Below are 25549 nucleotides of genomic sequence, written 5' to 3' on the forward strand. Positions count from 1 at the left end.
AAACTATCACAGAAGATGTACACATCCCCAATCTAGTTAAACTTTTATGAATACTAATGACATCACTAAAGACTATAAAACCATAGCTTTGGAATTCAGCTTCCCATTTCCTTTTAATTTACATCTTGGCAGCTCATCCTTATAGACATATGCCTGCATCTCACAGTCAATGCTACTCAGGCAATACTAGGCCCTGCTAACGGCACCGTTTCAGTGTTAGAAAGTCAAGCGCAGGGTTAATGCAAATACTTTAATGATACGGAATATTTGAAAAAAACCAAACCAAAACAAACCTTCCAAAATCCTTTGCAATAATATTTATAGAAGCGATGGAAGCAGCGCAATAACCGTCAGCCCGAGCGCTGGCGAGCACCGCAGGATTGCTGCTGCGGGCTGGGGATCACGCAGCACTGCCCGATGGACAGGGCAGAGCAGGGGGCCACGCCTGCGCGGGAAGAGAAAACCCCTCAAAGGATTTCAGCATAAAAACATATGTATGCGCCTGGTAATAAAAGACTGAACAAGGATAGTTGTGTCATCATAGGAGGCCATTCAGGAAAATAGTGATTTTGTCTGTCTTGCTGAGACAAGTGAGAAAAAGAAGCTGAAGAAGCAAGAGGCTGAACGCAGGCCGCACTTAACATTGAAGCTCTGTACTCGGATAACCCACCAGCTGACAGAGGAGAACTGCCTGAAGAAATCTGTTCATTAAAATCATATGCCGGGTGTACCAAACGCTGGCACAGGCCATCGTACAGCTGTCACTCACATCAGCACAAAAATGTACCGGGGGAAGGCTGGGGGAGAAAGGAGATCCAGGAAACAAATTTCTAACAGGTGCTGGCAGGCAGCACAGACATCAACGGGACACGTGAGCAAACCATTAGAAAGTTCCTACAGATTCAGTGCATCCAAAGCACTAAATTTTTCCTAACTGCAGGAAAAAGACATACCGAGAGAGAGATCTGAGCAGTGTTTTGCGGTAAACAACCATCAAGACGACAGGACAAGCATTTGTAGGATGGAGAAAGCAGCCACTTGTACATGATCCTGGGGTAAGTGGTCCAGATATCTAACAGACAGAATGAATGTGAACCGCATCAATCGATAGCAAAACTTTGGGGCTGAAAACAGTATTAGCAGTCCCAAGACTAATCACACAAATTGCAAGCTGGAATTAGAGATAATTACATCTCAAGAGTAATAAACAGCAGTTCCTGACCTTCTAGTCAGAAGAACCATGACAAAAAACCCAAAGGTCATACTGCGGAACAAAGAATATTGTAAGTTGGAAGACTTGGAAATAAAAGCGATTTACGGAGAGCAAATCCTAGAAAAGTAAGTAACTTAACAGAAGCCATGTATCAGCATGGAATTAAAACAGAAAAATAGACTCGATAAGAGAATTAGGAAGCCAAAAGGGGATGGCACATATCCTGTGACGGCAGCTCATGTGAACATGGAAAGGAAACAAAATATCATTTCTAGAAGGAGAATTTTTGTATTTGTGATTTCTGTTCTTTGATACGTGATGCACAGGTTAGTAGGGTAGGCAGAGCACTCCACACATCACTAAGCACGTTTATTAACATAAGGAATTAATAAAAATGCACCAAGAAAAACAACGTGACAATTGACTTGTGAGTGGCAAGGCTATCGAAGATGGTCTTTGCAGATTCATCCTTCCCGCTCAAACCCACTATTTTCTCTTCTTCAGGCTGGTTGTTTTCACACTTCCAGCTCTTCCACGCATCATCTCCTTGTTTGGGTGAGGAAACAGCTCTGTGAGCTGACTCAGAGATGTGCCCGTGTGTCGACCAGCTAGAAAACACACCGACCGGTCATGATGGCTGCCACCCAGACCAGAAAGGAGGGTCTCTCTTCCCCAACGCTGGGGAGTTGCTTTTCCTTTACTTTTAGTTTTTACCAGAGACACGCATCCTTCAGATTTCATAAACCCACTGTAAAACTTGGTCAAAATCATCTAACAAGATCAAAGTCACCAGACAGGGCAGCAAGATCACATGCACAGACCTCATTTCCTTAAAGCGGGCTTTTAGCAGTCCTGCTGCTCGAGCCCTGAAAGGCCTCCTTTGTTTTATTTCATCTTGACTCATGCCTTTATTAGGATAAGGACGTGAAAAAGCTACCTTGAACTTTATCGTTGCTAATTAGAAGGTCATGTTATGAAATATTACAGCAGATGAAATCCTCAGGAAATAGGAACCAAGAGCCATTCTGCAGGGTCAGCATGCAGAAGAGGAAGATGAACAAGTTGGCTCCTGAACTTTAAGAGGAGCCCACTGGCAGAGTGCAGGAGTGTCCATCCTCAAGGATCTTGCCAGCATTTCTGGAAGGTCAAGTAGAACATGCAGGAAACTTGGAATAAGATTTAGGACAAGCCTAACTGAGAATTCAGCAAAAACTTCTTTCCTCTCAAGATATAAATGGTCCAAAATAACAAACATGCTGAATACATGGAAAACTATAAATTAAAACCTAAAGAGACAGCACGCAAAATAAGAACTCTCAAAGTTATTATGGAAGTGAAAATTAGAGGTTGAGATAGGAAGGAGCAATGCAAAAAAACAACAATAAGAAGAACAAGCTCAAGAAATACAAGACAAAACAGCGAACCTAACTAAACAACAGTAAAGAGCATTTCACTGGGAAAGGAGAACACCACATCAAAACTGCTCGACTGTCCCTACCAGAGCTTACTAGTGCCGCGATGAACGCACCGACAACGGACTCAAATAAGGAAGCAACCTGAAAAGCCAGAGGACCAATGCTACCAAGTTCCCCAGGTAACATGAAAAAAAGCTCTAAGAGGCACTCTGAAGTTCAAAAATAATGTAGGAGGGAACTACCAGATGCCCAAATATTAACAGCTTGCTGAAAGCAGAACCCGCACCCGAGGGCTGGAGGAGCACTGCTTAGTGTGTCTTGAAGAAGAAAGCAAATATGACTGAAAAAAAAGTAATCACATGCTGCTGAGACAGGTTTCTTTCTCTAGTAAAAAAGGAAAGTTTGAAGAGACAGGTGTGTGAGGACAGGAATATCTGAATGAACATTAAAAATAGGGTGACAAGCGGAAAGTGTGAAAACAAACCATATTGGTCTGGTTGTGACAGCCTGTTTCAAAGCTTGGATGACATGACCCCATGTTCTGATTCATGTCTGTTCAGAAATCAACAGGATTATTAGCCCAATTCTATTCTCTCCGGAATTGGGTAAAATTCATCAGCTTTGCTGTGACAGGGACATACCCAGAGCAGTGTCAAGGTCGGCCTGCTCAACCACTGTGATACACGCAGCACTTGCCAGATCTGCTTTAGGACATGACGTCAAGCCCTAGACACCGAGAGTGAGAACTACACTCATACTTCCCAAAAGTACCACCCAGGTGAGAAAGAAGGAAAGGTAGAGAAAATGAATTCATGGTCTCACAATGAGAACGTTAGCCTTGGACACGGGACCAAGGAAAAAGAAGTTAGAGGGAAGTCCTCAGCAGCACACCAGCATCTCCAGGACGTGGGCACGACCACATTGCACAGACGGGACAGGCTCCCACATCACCCTCTGAAACACCATCCAGATCCCCAAATGCTGCTGCAGGGATCACCTTCTCTCTGCAGAAGATGCCAGTCGGACGCTCTCTAATGCACTGTAGGAAGCTGGAGAACTTACGACAACACGCGCCGAGATTAAAGGTGAGACTGCAGATAAGCACTAGGTAAATGGGGTTTTGGAGGCTGATGTCTTGTGAAGGGGTTTGTTAAGAAATGTTGAAGCAACATAAATAAATAAATAAATAAATAAATAATTTCATTAGGGACTCTATCTGGAAAGCCAACAACTACATCCTAAGGCAAAGACAACTAATGAAAATGATAGCTTTAGCAAATAAATACATCATTTTCCCTATTCATAAATACCATACCTATTCATAAATACTGCTGCATGAGCAGTGCAATATTGTACTCCACAATGTGTAAGCATTTGTTAGGAGAGTCTCTATCTTTACATTTGGTTCAGAAAAGCGTTTCTTGTACTCCATGCAATTTGAAATAACTAGCATTTTACATTAATATACTCCTTTAAAATCTACTAGTGAGCAAGTAAACAACCCACCAACAAATCAGGAGTTTGAGGCATATGACTGCAATTAAACTAATTTCACTGAAGCTTTTAAAAGAGCATGAAAACCACCAGCATGGAGACCTTTATTAATATTCCCCACTTCTTTATGTCGAAAATGACATTGTTATCCTGCATAAGTAATCTGACATAAGAAAAAATAAGAAGTCTTTCAAGTATTCCATTTAAGGGGAATATCACAAAACAATGTCTAATTAATTTTCTGCACTGACAAATTACCCCTAAGCTCAAGATCTAATGGAAATTATATTTTAACAAAAGATTTAATTTGTAATACAATTTATTAACACCAGGAGAGAACGTCAGAGTGGGCCCTCAATGACAGAAGCACACATGCTTTCTCTCTCACTGTATCATTTTGTGACATGAGGCCAAGTGACAAAAATCCCTGCTTGAATAAGGTCAGTAAATAGTATCAAAGGATTTCACAACAGCTGAGTCAAGCGAGTTTAGGAGAATGCTGAATTAAGTGCTTAGGTAAAGCACATCAAAAAGCCCTGCACAATCCTCGTTTCTTGCAAAAGCTACAAGTCACAGTTCGGCTCTCCAGTCTGCGCCGAGCCAACACACAACCAAATCTCTCAGGGTGTTTTTCACAAGCAGCTGGATTTTTGGTCTGATGCTGATGATCAATATTGAATGGAAGGAAGGCAGAAGGTCCTCCAAAAGTTTCCTAGTCAACAATTCGGTAATTGATCGATGACAATCCTAGTCAACAATTCGGTAATTGATCGATGACAATCTTAATCATTTTAGCAAGATTTCCATGCAATTTTTATTTAAAGGCAGAAATAGGTTTGTCTGCATCTTGGAAGCCCTGACCAAGCTAGATCGTTACTCTGAAAATGTGCAAGATCATCTACTGAAAAGTTTACATATTGTGAGCATTTTAAAACAGCCCCTTCTATACAGTGATCTGCACCCTCACCCCTCCCAAGCACAACTCCCAATCCATGCAGGCTCAGGTCTCTTTCTTTAATCCAAAGATTGAAATTTGGATTAGAGCAAAGCGTGGTGACGGGCACTGGCTCCCCACCACTCCCGCCTCTAGACAGGTACGAGACGCCTGCCCGCAGCCTCGAGCCGGACCATCCCTCACGGCCATCGCCCACCACGCGGGCAGCAACCTTTTCAGCCGGTCACGTGCCGTCAGCTTCACCGCCGATAACATGCGCCAGACGTGGTGGTGTCCGACCGATGCCAAGCACTGCCCACTGCGGTGCTCGGGAACAGTCACGCAGCTTAGCACATCCCTGTCGCTGGTGGTGTTGCAATGAATCGAGAAGGTTCTTTTTGGTGGGGGTAACAGAAAAGGAGCAACCAACCTCCCTCTGCTGCCCTCTTCTACCTAAGAAAACTTCTTATGAGCCCTCGATGTACTCTACAAACTGCAGGGTATTACAGAAGATAATACTGATCTTCGCACATGGAAAACAGAAATATCACAGTCTTGTCATGCACTCAATTTAAAATAAATTGCTCCAATCCATATAACCACAGGGATAATGTAAAATACGGTAGTTTAAACATAAAATTCAGTAAGACAGGGAAGGAGAAAGCAAAGAGGTATTGTACAGATGTCATCTGGGAGACGGGTTTGCAAACAGTAGAAGATACAACCAAACCACCAAGCTTTTTTCAGTAAAGCCTATGACATTAGAAACCAACTACTACCGCATCTGGTGATCCCACAGACACCAGAAAGCAAAGCTAATCATGACCCAAAAAAGTGAAGCAATCAGCCTTCCTGTCATTGCCCCAGGGGCTGCTCTATGTGAGTTTTTCCACAGGGTTAATCCCAACTGCTATGGTGATGCCCACAAATATCCACACGACTCAACAGCAACTCCAGAGGACTTGGCTCATGCATTCAAGACATCAGTGCCCTCAGTTTTCTAAGGCATCTTTTTGCTTACGGTCACTGACCCTGCAGCAGAGCATAGCCCAGCAAAATACACAGACTGTACGGAGAAACATCCACTTAAAAATATTCTTTTTTTTTTTCATTCTCTGCTGTTGGTCTGAACTGAGGATCATCATTTGTGTTTCCCCCGTGTTTGGAAGTTAAAAGAATGCAATAAATCTTACAAAATGTCTTTATACATGAGTCCAAGCAGAAAAAAGAGGCCTTGGGCTCACATTACAAGCTGTGGAATGCAGCGTTCCAGGGAGAAAAATAAATCATGACAAGCCCAAGGACCCAGAGATTAAAAACAAAAATAAAAATCTAGTCGTTTATTCTTTTTTTCCTGGAGAGATCTACTGTCTAAGTAGATACTTAAAATACAGGACAAGGAGGCTCTCTTATAAATCAAAAGCAATTTAAGACCAAATGTAAAGCAGATTAACTACTGACATTTTAAATTCTACAGTTAATCATGACAAGAGTGAGACCCAAGTAATGTTTTTGTCCGATAATTTACTATTTCTCTTTAACAGCTGACCTTAGACATCCATTCCATTGTCCCAAAACAATCTTTCAAGCAACAAGATGTACCAGGGCCCAAGGCTTGCTTTGATGCAATATAATTTTATCTTTTTCAAAGCAACAAAAAAAACCCACAATGAAGTTTCTTATCTATTAAACTATGGAGGAAAATGAAATAATATTATGTAAGGCATGCATTGATGTCAAGAAAAAAATATTACTATCTGAACTGATATCATTACTACTGTGACTAACACTGGCCTTTTCTTCAAGCAAATATCCCATACACACATCAACTGAGCATCAGCTTATTTCCCACTCGTTTTGTAAAATTCCTCCTCATCTACCCTGGGAAACACCCCACTCCCCAGCCTCCTTTCCCAGTTAGATGTTAATCTTGACCTCTAATGCAAAATGTCTCAATGTCCACTTTGCATGTTGCTGTACCTACCAAATCAGTTGAGTAACACACAACCCATAAATTGCGTATTTTTTCCCCTGCTCACTTCGGTTCCAGCCATTTTCAGTCTTTGTTCCTCCTCCTATCAATCAAACCTCTTCCAAACCCTTCCCCTCAGTCCCCCTTTCACAACACCTCTCAGACTTGCCAGGGCCTGGGACACTTGGGTCAGGAGCTGCTCCCAGGTTCAAGTGCCGGGAGCCTGTCCCGCTGCCTTCCGCCACCCTCTCCCCAACCTCCAGCAGCGACAGCACCAGTGATGGCTTGCAGCACCTCCCCTGAACAGCTTTCCTACTACAACATTCAGACTGTCACGCCCATGCAGAATATCCCTCTTTGCTCCCGAGCTCCAGAGTGTGGGGAAGCATGCTGCCAGGATGGCAATCCTGGTCATGGCTGCAGCAGAGCTCAGCAAACCCACTAAATCGCGCCTCTTTGTTGCTTCCCTATGTGTTGACCACTGTCAATAAGCTTGTCTGATCAAGACTTCCCGCCTAACGCCTATTCCACAAGAGGTATTTCAAGGCAGCTTATTCCACACACCAACCTGTTTCCGTTCGCAGACAAGTTCTATCATCAAGTACGAACAAGCTTCCAATTACAGGTTCAGTGCTTATGACCCTTCAATTGGGCTTGCCTACACAGACAATAAAGAAATTTAATTCAAATTAAACACATCAATTTTACCTAGATTATACTATAGTAAGCCTCTAGGCAATCCATGCTAATTCTTACAAGAAAAAAAATGTGCATCTTTAATTTAACTTTCTTTGCAAGCGACCTTGTATGACCTATAGTTATACAGCACCTGAAGACATCGCAAAACTTGATTTTTAAGAAGTCCACCCACCTACAAATACCGTGACCGTGGCACTGCAAAAAATGTGAAACATTACTGGCATGTCACCAGCGCTTGCTTCAGCATAGAAAAGTGCCCCTTTCTCTCCATGACCCAAGTGAAGTAGTCCAAGGGCAGGACACAGGAGACGTACCACAAGACGGGCCTTTGGCTCCCTGCCAGGCAGCCGGTCAAGGGCAAGGTCTCATCTGGAAGCCAGCTTTGACCGCGCAGCAAGCCAGGGAAGAGGCCTCCGACCTGCAGGGCACTGCGAGATGAGGCAGGGAGCAAATCCCGGCACACAGCAGAGGAACAGAGGAAGGTCTGGGCCCATGGTCCCCAGGGGTTCAATCCTCTGTCTGGCTTGGGACACCCCACCAAAGGCACCCCCAAGTCAGTGTTACTGTAAGCAGCACCCAATAAACAGATGTAATGGCACTATTCCTTTTGCTTTCGCCTTAACTAGCTCCAAGGACAAAGGGGTGAAAATTGATGGTTTCCTCTTCTCAGAAGGAAGACCAAACCACTAAAAATCCACAAAAAACCCTCACCCTTTATCCATCATTCTTCACACAATGGAAAGTGCATCTATGGACGATGCCAGGCACTGAAAGCATTAGCTTGACTGTCAACATCAGTTAGCGCTCAAGTGAAACTCTCAATTTCAAACTCATATTTATTCAATGATTCATATGAGATAAACAATGGCTATTTGCAACTGAATGAACAAGACTGAATTTTAATAAAATGCCCCGCTATCAAGAACTGGAACAACGCTGTTCAATAAGCAGCCTACAAATTATACCAGCATATTTTTGAGGCACAAAGCAATTAATCTCAATAGGTCTTTTCCTAAAAAAAAAAAAAAAAAAAAAAAAAAAAGCCCTGCGGGCAGCTGGACTGCCTCTGAGTCTAGAATAGGAGCAGCCTGTGTGCCGCGCCACAGCAATGAAATCAGAGGCAATGCTTACGTGGGAGCTGCTGCTCCGAGGGGCCATCTCTGCAAAGCAAGCCTTGTCCCGAACGAAAGCTCACTGGAGAAGACAACACCCCAACGAGGCCCTCCAGGATGCCAAAAAAAAAAAAAGCCCTTGAGCAATGCCAATGTGAGCCTTTTGGCCTCATCCCTCTACCTTCCTCTTAGCCCAACGCTTCGTATGAACTGACCCTGCCCAGGCTGCTGGCGCAGCCGCGGTGGCCTGCAGGTGCAGATGGTGCCCAAAGCCTGCAGGGACCGTCCTGCCTGCTGCCAGCCTGCAGGCACGCGCAGGGGGACCAGGGGAACCGCCGCCAGGCACAGCTGCTTGCCAGGAAGCTGTTGTCAGGGAAGTCTGCAGCATTTATAACCATCGTATTATTACCAAAACCAAGAAGACTCTGCCACAGCACCAGCTATGAAAGGTCCTTGAGGCACCCCAGCTCCAGCTGGTCCCCCCTGCAGAAGGGGACCACAGCTGCTGGGCTGGGTTGCTCCCTCAGCAAGGCTGCTGCAGAGGGCTGGGAGGAAAGAAAAAGAAAACAGAGCCAGAAGAAAGGTTTTTACATAGAAACGGATGGTCTTGCTGGCAAATTTCAATGACAACATAGGGCTTAGGTTTCCCTCACGCCTCCCGCCAGGTAGCAGCCAGCCCCTCAGTTCCAGTCAGTCGCAGCTGGACACCGCAGTTTTAGCTCCAGCTTCACGGCTCCCTTGCCTGTTACTGGCCAGGGGTCACCAGCTGACGGACCCGCAGGAGCACCCCAGCAGGCTCCAGTGCTGGGGCTGCCCCACCACGAGCCGTGAGGCAGACACAGCCAGAAGCCGGGATGGAGAAGGGCCAGTGCGGGCAGCGCATGGCTATCGGCCGCAGGATCCGGCACACTCCTACGGCAACGCACCGGTCTCACGACCCAGGACTACCTCCGTCCTGAAAGCCATCACCCACAGAGGCTCGGGCAGCGACCCGCACAGCCCCAGTTCCCTCCCACCTTCTCCTCCCGTGGGTCTTACACCACTGGCAACGGAGCATGCTTCTCCTCCAGGGCTTTCCACCGACAACCATCTCTGCGTTCCTCCTGCAACCCTCCCCTTTTTGCACTTATTTCTCCCCCCCATTACTTTCTCAGTTTCTCTCCCTCACCTCCTGGTGCCACCACCTCCCCACAGGGAAGCCTGTACCTTTGGAGCCACCTTGTCCCAGCCAACCCTCCTGCACCGGCCAGCCTAGCGAGGCAAGAACTTGATTTTCAATCCATGCTTGCATTTAATTTTGAATTTAAACTGCCCACTCCCTGAAAATCAGGCAGAGGTGCACATAAGTTAAAGGGTTCCCTGTCTGTCCTGCCCACATCCAAGGGAGCACCTAACACTACAGGTAACGCACCAGTACTGGCAGACAACGAAGTAGAGCTCTTACTGAAAATAGGGAAGTAAGCGTTATGGAATCATAGAACAGTTTGGGTTGGAAGGGACCTTTAAAGGTCATCTAGTCCAAGCATCCTGCAATAAAGCAGGGACTTGCTCAGAGCCCCGTCCAACCTGACCTTGAATGTTCCCAGGGATGGGGCATCTACCACCTCTCTGGGCAACCTGTGCCAGTGTTTCACCACCCTCATTGTAAAAAATTCTTCCTTGTATCTAGTCTAAATCTACCCTCTTTTAGTTTAAAACCATTCCCCCTTGTTCTGTTGCAACAGGCCCTGCTAAAAAGTTTGTCCCCATCCTTCTTGTAGGCCCCCTTTAAGTACTGAAAGGCCGCAATAAGGTCTCCCTGAAGCCTTCTCTTCTCCAGGCTGAACAACCCCAACTCTCTCAGCCTTTCTTCACAGGAGAGGCGTTCCACCCCCCTGATCATTTTTGTGGCCTCCTCCGGACCCGCCTTTCTTGTGCTGAGGGCTCCAGAGCTGGAGGTGCATCATCAGGGCAATAAAATAATATAAAGCAAGAAAAGGATACTGGCAGCCGTTGTTCACAAATCCAGTGCTGAAGGCAAAAACACCCACTGCATTGAACATTTCTAAAGCTGTCTGTGAATTAAAGACACGACAACTTGCACCTGCACAGAGGAAGTTCATATACACACAATCTCAGCTTTCAGATCTCCTGACAACAATTAACTATAAAACTCTCATAAATTAAGTTTGTTTCCATTTTATTTTAATTTCCCCAAGCCTTAGGCTTGGCTTCTCTTACTGTAAATACTGCACAACTCACAGCAACAATATTCAATTGTACTCAAATCACTTTTTAATCAAGCGACTTTTTGTTCACAACGGCAATGTGTCTGCTTCAGTAGGACTTTCCCGCCTTAATTTAAAAATGTCTTTTAGATCTTTCCATACTGACATGGTTTCCGGAGAAACAGAATAGGCAAAACATGACAGTGAATTGGCAGAGCTCTGGAATGATCTTTGAGGGACTGATTTCCAAGATCATTTGATGCAAATCTGGTGAAATTTAGATAGGAGTCTAGTATCATCTTTGCTTGTTTAAAAAAAAAAAGTTTTAGTTTTCTTTGCTTTTATGTTACAAGAATAAAATAAATCTGAATACGTGAGATCGGTACAAAGCTCTGTATGAGTTTGCAGAGATCCTGGAAGTGTAAATCTGAATTGAAGCATAAGCTACTCGTTTTAATGGACAACAAAAGCCAGAGTCCCTTTCTCCTGGTTTTTTTTTTTTTTTTAAAGGAACTTCTAATGTTTTTTCTATAATATTGTGAAATAACATTTCTACAGTATTACCAATAGCCTTGTAAAGACAAGCCCCAAAACCCACTTGATTGGCAACCTGCACTCCGCACTCCTACCCATACCCTTGCCACTACTTACTGTTGTTTTAACCCCGAAAATGGGAACCGGGTTAAAAGTGATCCCGACACCGTGCAAACACCCTAACCTGAACATCAGTCCCTCGCTCATGCTCTTTTTGTGTTCTAAATGATCAGAGGGGCTTTTCATTAAGTCAGTGTTTACTACCTGTTTTTTTTCTTGCAGGTTGCCTGCAGTATGGGGTTTTGACCCAGCCATACTGCTACCAAGACAGCTAAGGACATATTTTATTCACAGCTCAAAGCTTCTTCACTGAAGCAGTCCCTTAACGAGGCAGCTGTCTATTCAACTCCCCTTCCCCAAAAATTGTAGGTGTATAATGGTAACTTACACAGGGGGTGGGAGGTAGAAAGGGGAGAAACTCAAGCCCTGAATACAGCTAGCTCCTAAGGTCATCTATCTATGAAAACAAATGTGTACAAGATGACACATAACACACAATGGAGAATGTTCAAAGCAGAATTACAGGTAGGTGAACTTAAAACATGGCATTTTCCCCAAACCTAAGCATACCGTACAGTTTCTATGATAGCCTTGTGTACAAGGCTATGCTATTTCAAAGTTAACTTTTATCATGCATGTTGATCTCAAAACAATTCATCAGCCTTTCAGGAAAGGGCTAACTGAGGAGAACACTGCAAGGCCCTCCGCCGCTATAGCCATTAATTCAGTTAAACAGCAATCGGGATTTTTTCCAGCTCTGACTGAAGGTAACTGGAAGATGCCCTTAGATGACAGTGGGAAGGGGTGATCCCTCTCTACCTACGTGCCTGGTTCTGACACACAGAGGTAATTATAGTGTAGACAGTGACAGACCAGCCCTCAGCGGGTCTCCAAAGCTGCCTTTCAACCTATCCAAGTTAGCGCTGGGTCCCACAACAGCATAGCTTCCCCTGCCCAAGAATGCACCCCAAACATCAACAAAATTTTTTTGCTAACATGGAAGTACTATCAAATCAAAAAATAGGTGCAGGTAGTTTATCTACACTCAGAATTAGCCAGTGTCATTCATATGGCACATGAAACCTGTACAAGCATCGGCAAGAAGAGCACAGTCTAGGGACAGAAGATGCTTTAGCCATAATTCATGGGCTAGGCTGGAGCTAAATCTCAGCTGGCTCCATACAGCGTGAGTAGAGTTTTCTCAGAACAAAGTGTGTGAACCAGGACCCTGGTACATACGGTCCAGAGACACAGGAGAGTCCGTGTGTGGAACCAGCCTGGGCCTAAGAGGGGATCCATCGTTCACTCGGCTTCGCTACCAATCTCCCTGGACCCAGCAGTAAAGGTCACTACAGCCCGTGGCAGCACCAAAAGGGGACAAGGAGGCCGTGATGGAAGAAGGCTTCACGAAGCACACTGGAAAGATTTACTGGCTTTGCCACAGTGCAGCAGAGCTGAAGAGAAGCAGCACAGCTTCAGCTCTGCGCCACAGTGAGCCAGTCTTCCTGGAGACTGGGACACTGTGAACTGCAAAACCCCTTCCACACTGCTGTCTCTGCAGTTAGGTAAGGCTACGCTGCTCTTCCCAGCTTGTCCTGTGTGAATCTGGGGTGCCTCACGCTCCTGTTTCTCCCAGAAGACGAAGAGCTGGCTGTAAACCAGATTTTCAGCTTCAGTCTAGAAATAAAAAATTAGACATCTCAGCTTCCATATGCTGGAGAGGAACCTTCCAGTGTATGATTTACTGCAGGGACGGCTGCCCAAGTCTGCAAATCCTCTGAAATAATAATTCTGCAATAATCCCTCCCGAGGGGCACTGCTCTCGCGTGCCCTGCTAGCAGGACCATGACAAAGGACTCTGTGTCTGCAGAGGGAAGGAGCAAGGGACCCTGCCTCCCTGCCGGCAGACAACCACGGGTCGCTGCATCGACCACGTGGGCAGCATCCCCAGGTCCCAGGAGGGATGGGGGTCCCTCTGCTGTTACCGTCTCTCAGACAACTTGGCAGAAATAGTAGATGACAGGTGAAAGGTGGAGAAAGGGAGCGAGAAGCTGGAATAATTCTGAATTTCTATACAGTAAGCAAAAAATGTAGGGTTTTTTTATAATAATATAATGAGGAGGTTTCATCATCAAAAATCAGCATAAACCTCATTACTTTCAAAAAGCACAAAGCCACATTATTTTAAGGTCTTAGAGAGTGTATTTTGCCCTTAGATTCTTGCTCTTCTCCTGGACTAGTGGGGTTAGACAACAGCAGCAGGCTCCAGCAGACGACCGTCAGCAGCTCCTGGAGAAGCGCTGCTGGTCAGTTAGTATCGCTACACACATCAGCCTGTTGCAGCAGGGCCTCGTTTCGCTCTCTTCAACCCTGAGGTCCTAAAGAGCCACCGAGGCACTTTGCTAGCTGTGGCACAAAGCAAAGGTTACAGCTTCAAGACACTCAGGGCTCTCACATTTGCATGATATTCTTGCAACAAGGCGCCCACCAACATGTCTTGTTATGCTGAACTATCACAGAGAGCCACAACAGTTGTCAGCAAGGAAATATGAAACTTATTAAATCGGCATAATTGGGACTGGCTCTCCACCATCACCACCCCCCAGCACTGTTAGCTGCAGCAGGAGGAGATCTTGCTGCAAGAAAGAACGAAACAGGTTTGGACAAGCATGAAATGAAGCTGCATGTATCTTAAGATAGCAGTCGAGTTGGTTAAGCATTTTTCGTTACAACCGTGAAACCCAGATCCATGCCCTGCGAGCCCAACGGGCTCCCGTCAACCGAGATCCCCCGGCCCTGCACACGGCTGAAGTCGGAGGGCTCCTGCGGCCCCACGCCAGCCTTCGCTGAGTCAGAGGAGCCACAGTGCTACCCACAGTTCATTTATGGCATCTTCAGATTTTCCTGTCGTAGCTACTTTTTTTCAGCTGTTTGTTTACTTTTATGAGGGGGACACCACACAATTGAAGTTTTCCAGATCTCCTCTGCCCAAGAATTGCTCTGGTTTAAGATCAACAAAAACAGCTGAATATTCCACAATGGTTTGACCAGCACGAAACCACGGTGAACGGAAGGCAAGTAGTGGAGTGAGAAGAAAAAAAGAAAGAAGACAGACACATCTAATAAATAAACAAACCGCTCCTCTATTTTAACTTGTTTTGAAAAGAGAGTGAGGTAGACTTGAAATGTGTAAACTCACAGAAATTTAAGATTTTTGGGTATTTGTTGGACTGTAAGCCCACATACAACTTTCATTTCTAAGAAAATACTGCAGTGGGCATGAATGCATACTTATCCCAAAGTCCAAAATCTTTACATTTAGACTGGGAAAAAGAGAAACTGCTGAGTTACAAGCAGCACACCACAGTCACCTTCTAATTTGCACTGAACAGGAGCATTAGTCAGACTGATTATATAGCCAGGCACTAATTATTTAGGTTCTCTCAAATGCATGCTAGTAAATTTGATTATTACTCAAATAAAGTATACATTGTTAGGTATGCCAAAGTGAGCTCTTTTCTTTGACTGAAAGCTTTTTAGGAAAAAAGCTACCTCTTTGCTATAAAATTTTACAGTGTCTGGCACAAAGATGGAAAGACCTCTTGGAGATGCTGAAGTACAAATATGAAAACACTACTGCATTTTAATATGTCTGGTTTGGGGGAAAACAGTATTATATTCTTTTGATTGGTTCTATTACAGGGAGCAAGAATATAGCAGGCTCAGGAGCCATAAGAGATTCACAGAGTGGCTTAGAAAAGCTTTTCTTCTGTCTTTCTTAGACCCACTGCAAGTTCCCCTTTTTACATCCTTAGAGATAATACTGCATGTATTACTGTTCATTTTCTGTTACTGTGCAGGTAAGAATCTCTTTTCATTGCACTTGTAAAGAGCCTGTGGATGTTAAATATGAAACCTTAAAGTTTTTTTTTGGGGGGGGGGAGGAGAAGGAACAGGTAGAAGGTTTGAATATGCCCAGTCTGGGCCATACTCCTGTAGCAGACTTCTTTTAAGAAAAGGTAAGTGGCGATGCTAAAACTTGCCCAGGAGACTGGAGCCCCATCAGTCATGCAGGGCATGAATCAACAGGTATGGGCAGATGGAGTGGTCAAGAGATGCAATACCTTTCAAAGCTACGTCATAAGTCTTACTGTATGGCATGGATATTACTTTGACATGTGTGAGAACATGCATTATATACCAGTAACAAAAAAAAGTTGCTCTTGGCTGCAAAAGTTTGACAGACTGTTCTGTAAGTCACTCCCGTAAAATCAGCATATAAACTGTCTGGTTTGCATTTGAACTATGAACCTCCTGCCTTGCAAGAAGCAAAAGAGCAAATTTAACACATAAGAAGGTGGACCGCTTATTAAAATGTGTATGTGCAATTTAATTTTCCACAGCTAGCCTGTGCTTACATTTGAAAACCACATTTGTATTACATACCAGATGGCATGTACGTGTATGTTGGAGAAGCCCAATTACAATTGGTTCCCATGATAAAAGCAAAAAGCAATTCATAGCATCTTTTTTTTTTTTCCCCCACATAAGGACAGTACTTCTTTGCTACTTGTGTCAGAATTATGAAGGAGGCAGACAAGAAAGATGTCTTATATTCAGAGAATCACTTGGCAGCTTTACACATAACTGTAACATTTATAGTCCCGGAAAGAAAAACCCGACCTTTTGCTGCAAAGAAAAATACACCAGCATTTTTCAGTCTTTGTAAGGATACTGTTGTTTATTTTTGAATTTGCCTTGACAAACCTCAAGCACATGAAGCTGTAAAAGCCCCCGACTATATTCTTTAAAATGAGGGTTAAATATAAGTTCAACAGGAAATATGGTGAGATTACCTTGACATGTTACTAAAAACAGATTAGAAGAAGCGGATTAAAATTGGACCACCTCTTCTGACTGCTTGCATGGAAGGAAAGGTTGTGAGAGAGATGCATGGACATGGCGGTCTTGTGTATTAGCAAATAGCGTTGCCCTTCACTTACTTTCCCAGGCTACTCTCAATTATCCAAAAAGATTGATTTTACTGTGTTTTCTGATAAACATCATGTCTTAAAACTCATCTTTAGAGATCAGTGGGGAAAACCCTCCTGCAAGTGACAAAAGGCTGTCTTCTCCCATTTCAAAATCAATGTTCTCTTCCCCTAAAGATGTGACCCTTCTCACTGCCCAAAACATGCTCAGCTTATTACACGCACAATCTTTTCAAGGGTGCAGTCCTCCTGTTAGCATACCAACCAGCTATTCTTATTATTACAGGCACTTATAGCACATAGGCCTTAATATGAAACAGGCATGGGACAGAACTGAACCGATGGTAAATAAGCCCAGGCAAGTGTGAGTTCTGATGCCCTGCGCACCCTGGAGAGTGTGCAGATTGCCTGCCTTTTTACATCCCAGCCCCTATTCCTTTAAACACTAGAATTCACTGCAAATTTCAAATACTCTGCAAAGTTCATAATGTTGTTCCTTATGATTTCTGGTGGAATGCAAGGTGAGCAAGGACTTCTATTTAATTTTTCCTCATTTTAAGGTGAGAGGAAGGAAAGCAACTTCTGCTGCGAAGGCATGTAGAAGAAAAAAAAAATTACTGAGTGATTTTAACCACATAATTCACAAGCTGATGAGTATATTTTCCCTAACCTATTGCAGTACAGCAAACAAGCTGTAACTTCGAAAAATCCTCCTACAGAAAAAACAGCATCAGATTAGAAGAAAAAGGACACATTAAATAACCATTTCATTTAGCTACCCAGGCCCCTAACTAATGTCACCTTACCCTAAGAGTATCTGCCTAACATGAACCAAGCGGTTTCTCCCCCGTCTTCTGCCTCACCTGTGTATACTTCAGAACTGAGAACTAGACTCACTGGCCAAATCCAGCGACTTAGTTCTACGCATAAACTCTCTCCTGCTCTGACAATGCAATGATTTTTGTTACATGTATCTTCAGCCAGGTAGATTAAATCAGAAGTTTCTAGAAACAAGTTTCAATCCTACAGTCAAAGATTACAAAGTTAGAGAGACTGCTATTATCTTTTAATCTGAGCAGCTGTATAACATAGAAAATAGACATACCTAGATTCAATTTCTATTCAGCAAAGTCTCAGCCCTGACATATTGCAAAACTCTTTCCCTCCCCCTAAAATAATTTGCATTTACTATCATCTGTTTGGATATTGCTTTTTGTTATGCACAATATTAATTTAAAACTAGCAGTAGAAACTTTTCTGCAGGCACAGACATTTCTTGTACAAGATTTATGGCTCCCAACTCTTGTCCCACTGGGTTTAGCAATGTTCTGTGTGGTACCCAGCCTCACTTGTCCTCATCCCAGAGCCATTAAGCCCACGGCATTGATAACATGCCACAGTATACAGTGTGCAAGGAAAGCCATTATTAGTGGCGTGGAAAGTAAAGAGCACAAGATGGGCATAACTGGATAGTCATACAGCTAGGGGTATAGAGGTACCACCTAATATCCAAGTTCAAGTGTGGCCATAGGACTGCAGTTCTGCTTGATATCAAGGCAATCACGGAAAACCATTCTCACCAGTAAAGAAAGATGCCTGATGAAGCTGCAAATGAGCAAAGCGTATCTGCGGACACAGCAGTGCAAGACTGGCTCTCATTACACCAACACATGCAGCACAGATGGACTCTAAAAAAAGACATTATCTCTTCTCAAAACTCAAATGCTCTGGATTAAAAGCCAGACTTGTGCCTTCACGTAAGTGGTTACGCTCGCCACAGCTAGGACAAAAAGGTGAAAGTAAGTCCAAACAAGACAGCCAAAAAAGCGCATCACACTAGGATAGCAGGACTTCTATACATAAATATCTCCAATAAGTATTTTATTTGGAGTCATTTTATTACCCTAAGCACTGCCTGAAGGTATGGAACTGAGGCGTAACAAGCCAGTTCAACAGAGGGTCATACTTCCCATCAACAAGAAAGCAACAGCGCTCAGTGACTTCAGCGTTGCAGCCCCAACTATCAGCTCCAAAGCCTATTAAAAAAATAGTAAGATGACATGACAAATTAGTCATACACTATTGAGCTGATTCACCACCAGGTGACTCATAACTAATGACTGATTCTAAGTCAACTGCAAAATATGAAAAATGCTGTGATCCTACAAAAAAAGCCTTAACATTTGTATCACAAGCTCTTTCATCATCAAAACATGCATCAGCACCAGCACTAAAAGCAGGTTTCTTACACTGTAACACAAATATGTATAAAGTATTTAGCCTGCAAAAGATGAGATTATTTCCTAAAAGAATCCATTGAGAGATATATATTCCTTCCTTTCAGCACAGTAGAATGCTTACCAACTATTCAAATAAAAGATTATTTACCTGTCATTCTACACTACAATAGCTTCAAATACAAATCTTTAAACTGGTATCTTCACACATTTTTCTTTAACACCCACACTGACAAACAAGATACAGGTGACCAGGCAAAGCACGCAAAGACCTCCAACAGTCAGTTATATCCATGAAGTTCAGTACCAGTGAAGAATCATAGAATCATAGAATAGTTTTGGCTTGGAAGGAACCTTTAAAGGTCATCTAGTCCAAGCATCCTGCAATAAGCAGGGACATCTTCAACTAGACCAGGTTGCTCAAAGCCCCGTCCAACCTGACCTTGAATGTTTCCAGGGATGGGGCAGCTACCAACTCTCTGGGCAACCTGTTCCAGGGTTTCACCACCCACATTGTAAAAAATTTCTTCCTCAAATCTAGTCTGAATCTACCCTCTTTTAGTTTAAAACCATTCTCCCTTGTCCTGTCGCAACAGGCCTTGCTAAAAAGTCTGTCCCCATCTTTTTGTAGGCCCCCTTTAAGTACTGAAAGGCTGCAATAAGGTCTGCCTGAAGCCTTCTCTTCTCCAGGCTGAATATCCCTAACTCTCTTAGCCTGCCATCATAGGGACATTTTAGTGTCATTTTTGTGGCCCTCCTGGACCGCTCCAACAGGTCCATGCCTTTCCTCTGCTGAGGGCTCCAGAGCTGGACACAGTGCTCCAGGTGGGGTCTCACCAGAGCAGAGTAGAGGGGCAGAAGCACCTCCCTCGACCTGCTGGCCACGCTTCTTTTGCTGCATCCCAGGATACGGTTGGCCTTCTGGGCTGCGAGTGCACATTGTCGGCTCATGTCCAGCTTTTCATCCACCAGTACCACCAAGTCCTTCTCGGCAGGGCTGCTCTCAATCCCTTCATCCCCCAGCCTCTATTGATACCAGACGTTGCCCTGACCCAGGTGCAGGACCCTGCACTTGGCCTTGTTGAACCGCATGAGGTTCACATGGGCCCACTTCTCGAGCTTGTCCAGGTCCCTCTGGATGGCATTCCGTCCCTCCGGCGGGTCGACTGCACCACTCAGCTTGGTGTTGTCTGCAAACTTGCTGAGGGGGCACTCAATCCCAACTGTCTATGTCATTGATGAAGATATTATACGGTATCGGTCCCAATAGGGACCCTGAGGGACACTGAGCTGATCTCCATCTAGACACTGAGTGTCAACCACTACCCCTCTGGATGCAACAATCCAACCAATTTCTCAGCCACCAGACAGTCCGTCCATCAAATCCATGCCTTTCCAGTTTAGAGAGAAGGATGTTGTGGGGGACCATGTCAAAGGCCTTACAGTAGTCCAGACAGATGACATCTGTAGCTCTTCCTATGTCCACTGATGTAGTCCCTCCATCATAGAAGGCCACTAGGTTGGTCAGGCAGGACTTGCACTTGATGAAGCCATGCTGGCTGTCTCAAATCACCTGCGTGTCCTCCATGTGCCTTAGCGTAGCTTCCAGGAGGATTTGCTCCATGATCTTCCCAGGCACTGAGGTGAGGTTGACAGGTCAGTAGTTCCCAGAGTTCTCCTTTCTACCCTTTTTAGGAATGGGTGCAATGTTTCCCCTTTTTCCAGTCACCGGGGACTCCACCTGACGGCCATGACTTTTCAAATATCATGGAGAGTGGCCTGGCAACTAAATCAGCGAATTCCCTTAGGACTCTGGGATGCACCTCCTCAGGTCCCACAGACTTATGTATGTTCAGGTTCCTCAGGTGGTCACAAACCTGATCTTCTCTTACAGTGGGAGGGACTTTGCTCCCTCAGTCCCTGTCTTGAGGTCCATCCACTTGAGAGGTGTGGGAAGAGAGGTTGCCAGGAAAGATGGAGGCAAAAAAGTTGTTGAGTACCTCAGCCTTCTCCTCGTCTGTTGTTTGCCCATTTGCCAGTCTTGCTCATCAGGGCAGTAAGCTTTCTTTGACCTTCCTTTTCTGGCTGACATACTGTAGAAGCCCTTCTTATTCTTCTTTGCATCCCTTGCCAAGTTCGGCTCCATCTGTGCCTTGGCCTTCCTGACCCTATCCCTACACAACCGAGCAGCGTCCCTATACTCTTCCCAGGGTACCTGTCCCTGCTTCCACTGCCTGTGTGTTTCCTTCTTGCCCTTTAGTTTGACCAGCAGGTCTCAACTCATCCATGCTGGTCTCTTGCCTTCCTTTCCTGATTTCTTACACCTGGGGATCGAGAGCTCTCACACTCTATGGAAAGCGTCCTTAAAGATCTGCCAGTCCTGTTCTGCTCCCTTGTCCCCAAGGGCAGTTTCCCAGGGGGTCCTATTGACTAACTCCTTGAACAGCTGGAAGTTTGCTTTGCTAAAATTCAGGGTCCTGACTTTACTCTTGCCTAACCCATATCCCTCAGGACTGTGAACTGCACTAGTGCGTGATTCCCCAACACCTCATTTAGTTCAAGACAGGTACAAGAAAATCATACTTGTTTCTGGTACGGTTTGAAAATTAATCTATACTAAGTAATTCTCAGGAGACCCTTGTATTGTAAAGACTATAAAAGCTACTGTTACATTGGAACTGTTTAATTCTGGAATTCACTCATCTGAAAAGCTCAGTTAACTCAACAAATTCGCCGACAACACCATCACAAAACCTTGCATGCCTAGCAGATACAATGGAAATACACGTTCTTGTGCTTTTATGCACGAATACTACTACACCAATGGGGAGGAAAAAACATCCCACAGGCTCATACCTTTAGAATACCCACTATATAATAACCACACAGGCATAAAAGTGAGTTTCCAACGTGCCAAATTAAAAGACAGTCCCCATGATTTTGCATTAGCTAGATTCCTTTGTAGCTGAAATTTTCAGAGAAGGAAATGGATCGAAAAAGAGAAGGAAGGCTCAAACTCAGGTGCTGGAAGTCAAGCACAAAATCTTAATATGAAATACTGAGCAATTGTAAACAGCTTGGAAGAAACTCAGCATCCCTAAAAGCAAGCTACACAGATTCCCACCATTATCTAAATTAGAGCACCTGATTTGACATACCATTATTTATAGGTTTTGGTTTAACTGATCTGCCCAAGACCAAAATAGGTACCCTCATCAGAAGTTGCATAAAAATTGAGAATTCCCACTCCACTATAAGACCATGTCCATCAAACACTGCTTCACACTCCCAGGCAGGGAAACACACCACATGCAGCCCAGGTACCAGCAGAGGAAGCCTGTAGCCTGTTGGTGAGGGGAAGGTTTACCACTACACTACCAGGCTACGCTTCTTGAGAGGACAAGTCAATGAAAGCACATACCTGGCATACAACCTTTCAATTAGATTAAGTCAGAAAACAAAGTTGAAAAAGCACTCGTTTTGATCCCCTCCGTCTGCTGCAGCTCAGAGCAAGGTAACTCAAGCACTCGGATATACTGGGTTGCTGACAGAGCGCAAGCAAGCGCTGGTCTCCAAAGAAATCCACTTCTCGACATCACAGGCTTTTCCCGTTAAGACAGGTCTGCACTAGATCCTGCTGATGCAGCCCTGTGAATCACGAATACAAGAGGTTTCCCTAGCAGAGGCCCTTGACCTCAGCACGATTACACCGACGGCGCTTTTTTAGTGAATTTTCATTTGCTCACAAGGCTACTTGTTTCAGGGTTAGTGGGCTGTCTCCTCAGCTGGGGAGTGCTAGCACATCTGCCTAAATCTTCTTCCAGGCCCCTTGGGGCACAGTTCAATCCAATTAAAACATACACAAAAATAATAAAACTCAAAAACTATTCCCTTGGTGCTGTGGGCTCTGGCTGTCCAAAGGTCTTTACTACAGTGCCAGCAACTGAAGTCAAACCCTTTCCAAAAAAGTTGTTTTGGCTGCTACTGACATCACTTGACCCTCTTCCATGTGCACCTGAGACTCAAACCATGCTGGCAGGTGGGGGTCCTTGGACCTGACGGGATTTTTCTACCCAGTTGCAAAGGCACTGAGAACGGCTTTGCCTCTGCAAAATCCAGCGCTTAATTGCAAGCATGTCTTTCTACTGATACAACCACACCACTGCAGTTAAACCACTCTGCTACATCAGCTGAAGTTAGAGTGGTATCAGTGCCCACACAGATATTTTTTATTTTGACTTGCACAAACCACTTCCCAGAAAGTGAAAGAGAAAAGTGCTGGGAAAGGGCAGGGAGGGGGGAAGTGTTAAATCAAAATAAAACACTAATGTCAGAATTTGTATCACTGTAGCTAAAACATTCATAGTCACGATTTGGCTTACAGCTTTCTTCAGACACACCTCTGGTGTTCAGCAGTTATTCTGTAAAACATCCCCCAAAGGAGGTACTTACATTTGGCAGCAGCTGCCATTTCAGCAGAGAATCGAAGAAAGAGGTGTATTTCTCTCAGACGTGAAGATCCTCCACAAAGGACCAAGAACATGGACGCATGTTCACCTATCTGATTTGGTGAGAAAGACAAGCTCATTTCCAAACAAAATGTGAGTTAGGATGCAAAGCTTCGTCAACTCGCTGATCTGAAAGATGTTTTGAACCATCGGAGAGACACCCCCCTGGGGCACAGCGTGACATGCAGATGCTTCGAACAGGATACTGACCCCGGGAACAGAGATTTCATAGTATCAAGCTATCGAACTAGCACAGCAACCTGCCACCAAGGAAAGGTGCGGGACAGGCTCCCGAAACACAAGGGAGTTTTAAATCTTAGCAAGCCGTTGCCATCTCTGGTTCAAGATCGCAAAGGAGAACACTGCTGAGACAAGTTCAAACAAGCGCTCCCCACAACTGCTGCTGGATCGTAGGGCGAAGAAACACGTTCAGATCAGCAACCAGCAAGTGTTTATCTCCAGTGGGAAGAGGCTGTCAGGAGTACAGATTCTGGCTACACTCAACAAGCTGTGCTCACATCAGGTACAGAGTTTTCACCCCGGCTGGATGCTCAACCTCACCAACCCCAGGCTAGATCCAACTCGCAGGGAAGGCAACGGGAGTCTCTGGCTAAACCCAACACATACGCGTGAAAACACAGCACAGGCACTGCCCAGGGTATTGCTGCACACACGGCTGCTAAACTTACCAGGAGCTGAAAAGCTCCTCTCAACTTGTCATGGGGTGTATTCGTTAGTATTTTCTATTATGAAAAATGCTTATACTACCATGATTATAGAATGACAGGCCTTTTAATACTAAATTTCTAGTTCCAGAAACTAAGTTTTCCATGAGCTCAGAGACCAAAACTTAGACACTTACCACTACCGTGTAGTTCAAAACACTTGTAACGGATTCAAGACCTTCTAAAAGAAAGTTCAAACTCCATTTGTACTCCAACAGTAAGAGCTGGCTTTTCTTCCAAGCCTCTTCACAAACCTGTTGTTCAATCATGAGCTTTCAAAACTATGTCTAATAGTAAAATTCATTGCTCCCTTTATACTCATCTCATTATCCTGGCCTCTTGCTGTGCTTGCTCCTTTTAACGGATGGAGCAAGTATTAGCTTGATTTCCTACCACACATCAAGTTTTCAGCTGAGCTTAGCAATATGCATCTCTAACAACTGATAAGATCTCTATTAATTTACTATTAAATGCATAAAGCTCGAGATTTTATTTTTGCCTTGCATCTGACTGACAGTGAAAGCACACTTTACTTTCTTGTCATGCCGTAACTTCTGCATGCAGATGCAACTGATAAGAGGAATTCAAATCAAGGCCAAAATTCAGTTATCATTAAAGAGGTGAAATGAATATATCCATTTGCATCCATATGTAGAGGACCAAAAAAACCCCAAAAATCAGAAAGAAGCACCCCAAGAACACTACACTTGATGCATAACGAAATAAATTTTTTAATACCTGAAGTTAGCAATAGCACATTTTGATGAGAAAATTTAATTAAAGGACATGGCTGTTGAAAATACACTTGCTGAGAAAGAAAAAAAAAAGGAAAAAAAAAAAGGTAGAAATATAACTTTATTACTAAGCCACCTAGATTATATTCCTGAGAGCCTGCACATTCAGATAGCCAGGTATGCATTCAGGTGAAGCAGCTTGAAACAAAACGTGGAGGGAAGCTGGAAGCGGTGGTGACAGATCATGGAAGTCACACCACTCCAGGTGACTTCGAACTCAGCAGACGTGCCAGGACGATGTTACTAGATGCTTTGCTGTTGGCAAGCCTGTGCTACCATAGACGCTAAATGATTTTCAATTAGTAGACCGCTATTTTTTTTTTCTCTAACAGAAATGCAGATCACTTCTTAAGTTTCACAACCGGAAATTAGCGGATAGGATTCATGAACTCATTTCTGCCTCAGTCACCACGTATCCTGCAATGCCCTTGGCTGAAGGCAACAGCCAGAACCTGCCATCCACCAAAACGCTGGAAAAAGTGAAAGTCCCGAGCATGAAAAGCCTGGTATTCTCTCTAAAGCTAACGAACCCCTCTCCTGCAAGTCCACAGGAGCAAGAGCCAGCCCCTCTGACAACACGTACGCCATACAGTGTGCAGCGTGTTCCCTTAAAGGAAAATGCCAAGGAGGAACTTGCTCCTTACAAGCACAGCT

General features: G+C 44.4%; 1 protein-coding gene across 1 annotated transcript in view; it reads right to left on the minus strand.

The window, feature by feature from the left end:
- The window catches only part of MYO10 (myosin X), a 165775-nt gene that overhangs the window by 97031 nt on the left and 43195 nt on the right, over positions 1-25549 (minus strand). The window lies entirely within an intron of this gene.

Source organism: Calonectris borealis, chromosome 2 (genome assembly GCF_964195595.1).
Source record: "Calonectris borealis chromosome 2, bCalBor7.hap1.2, whole genome shotgun sequence".
Classification (NCBI taxonomy): Eukaryota; Metazoa; Chordata; class Aves; order Procellariiformes; family Procellariidae; genus Calonectris; species Calonectris borealis.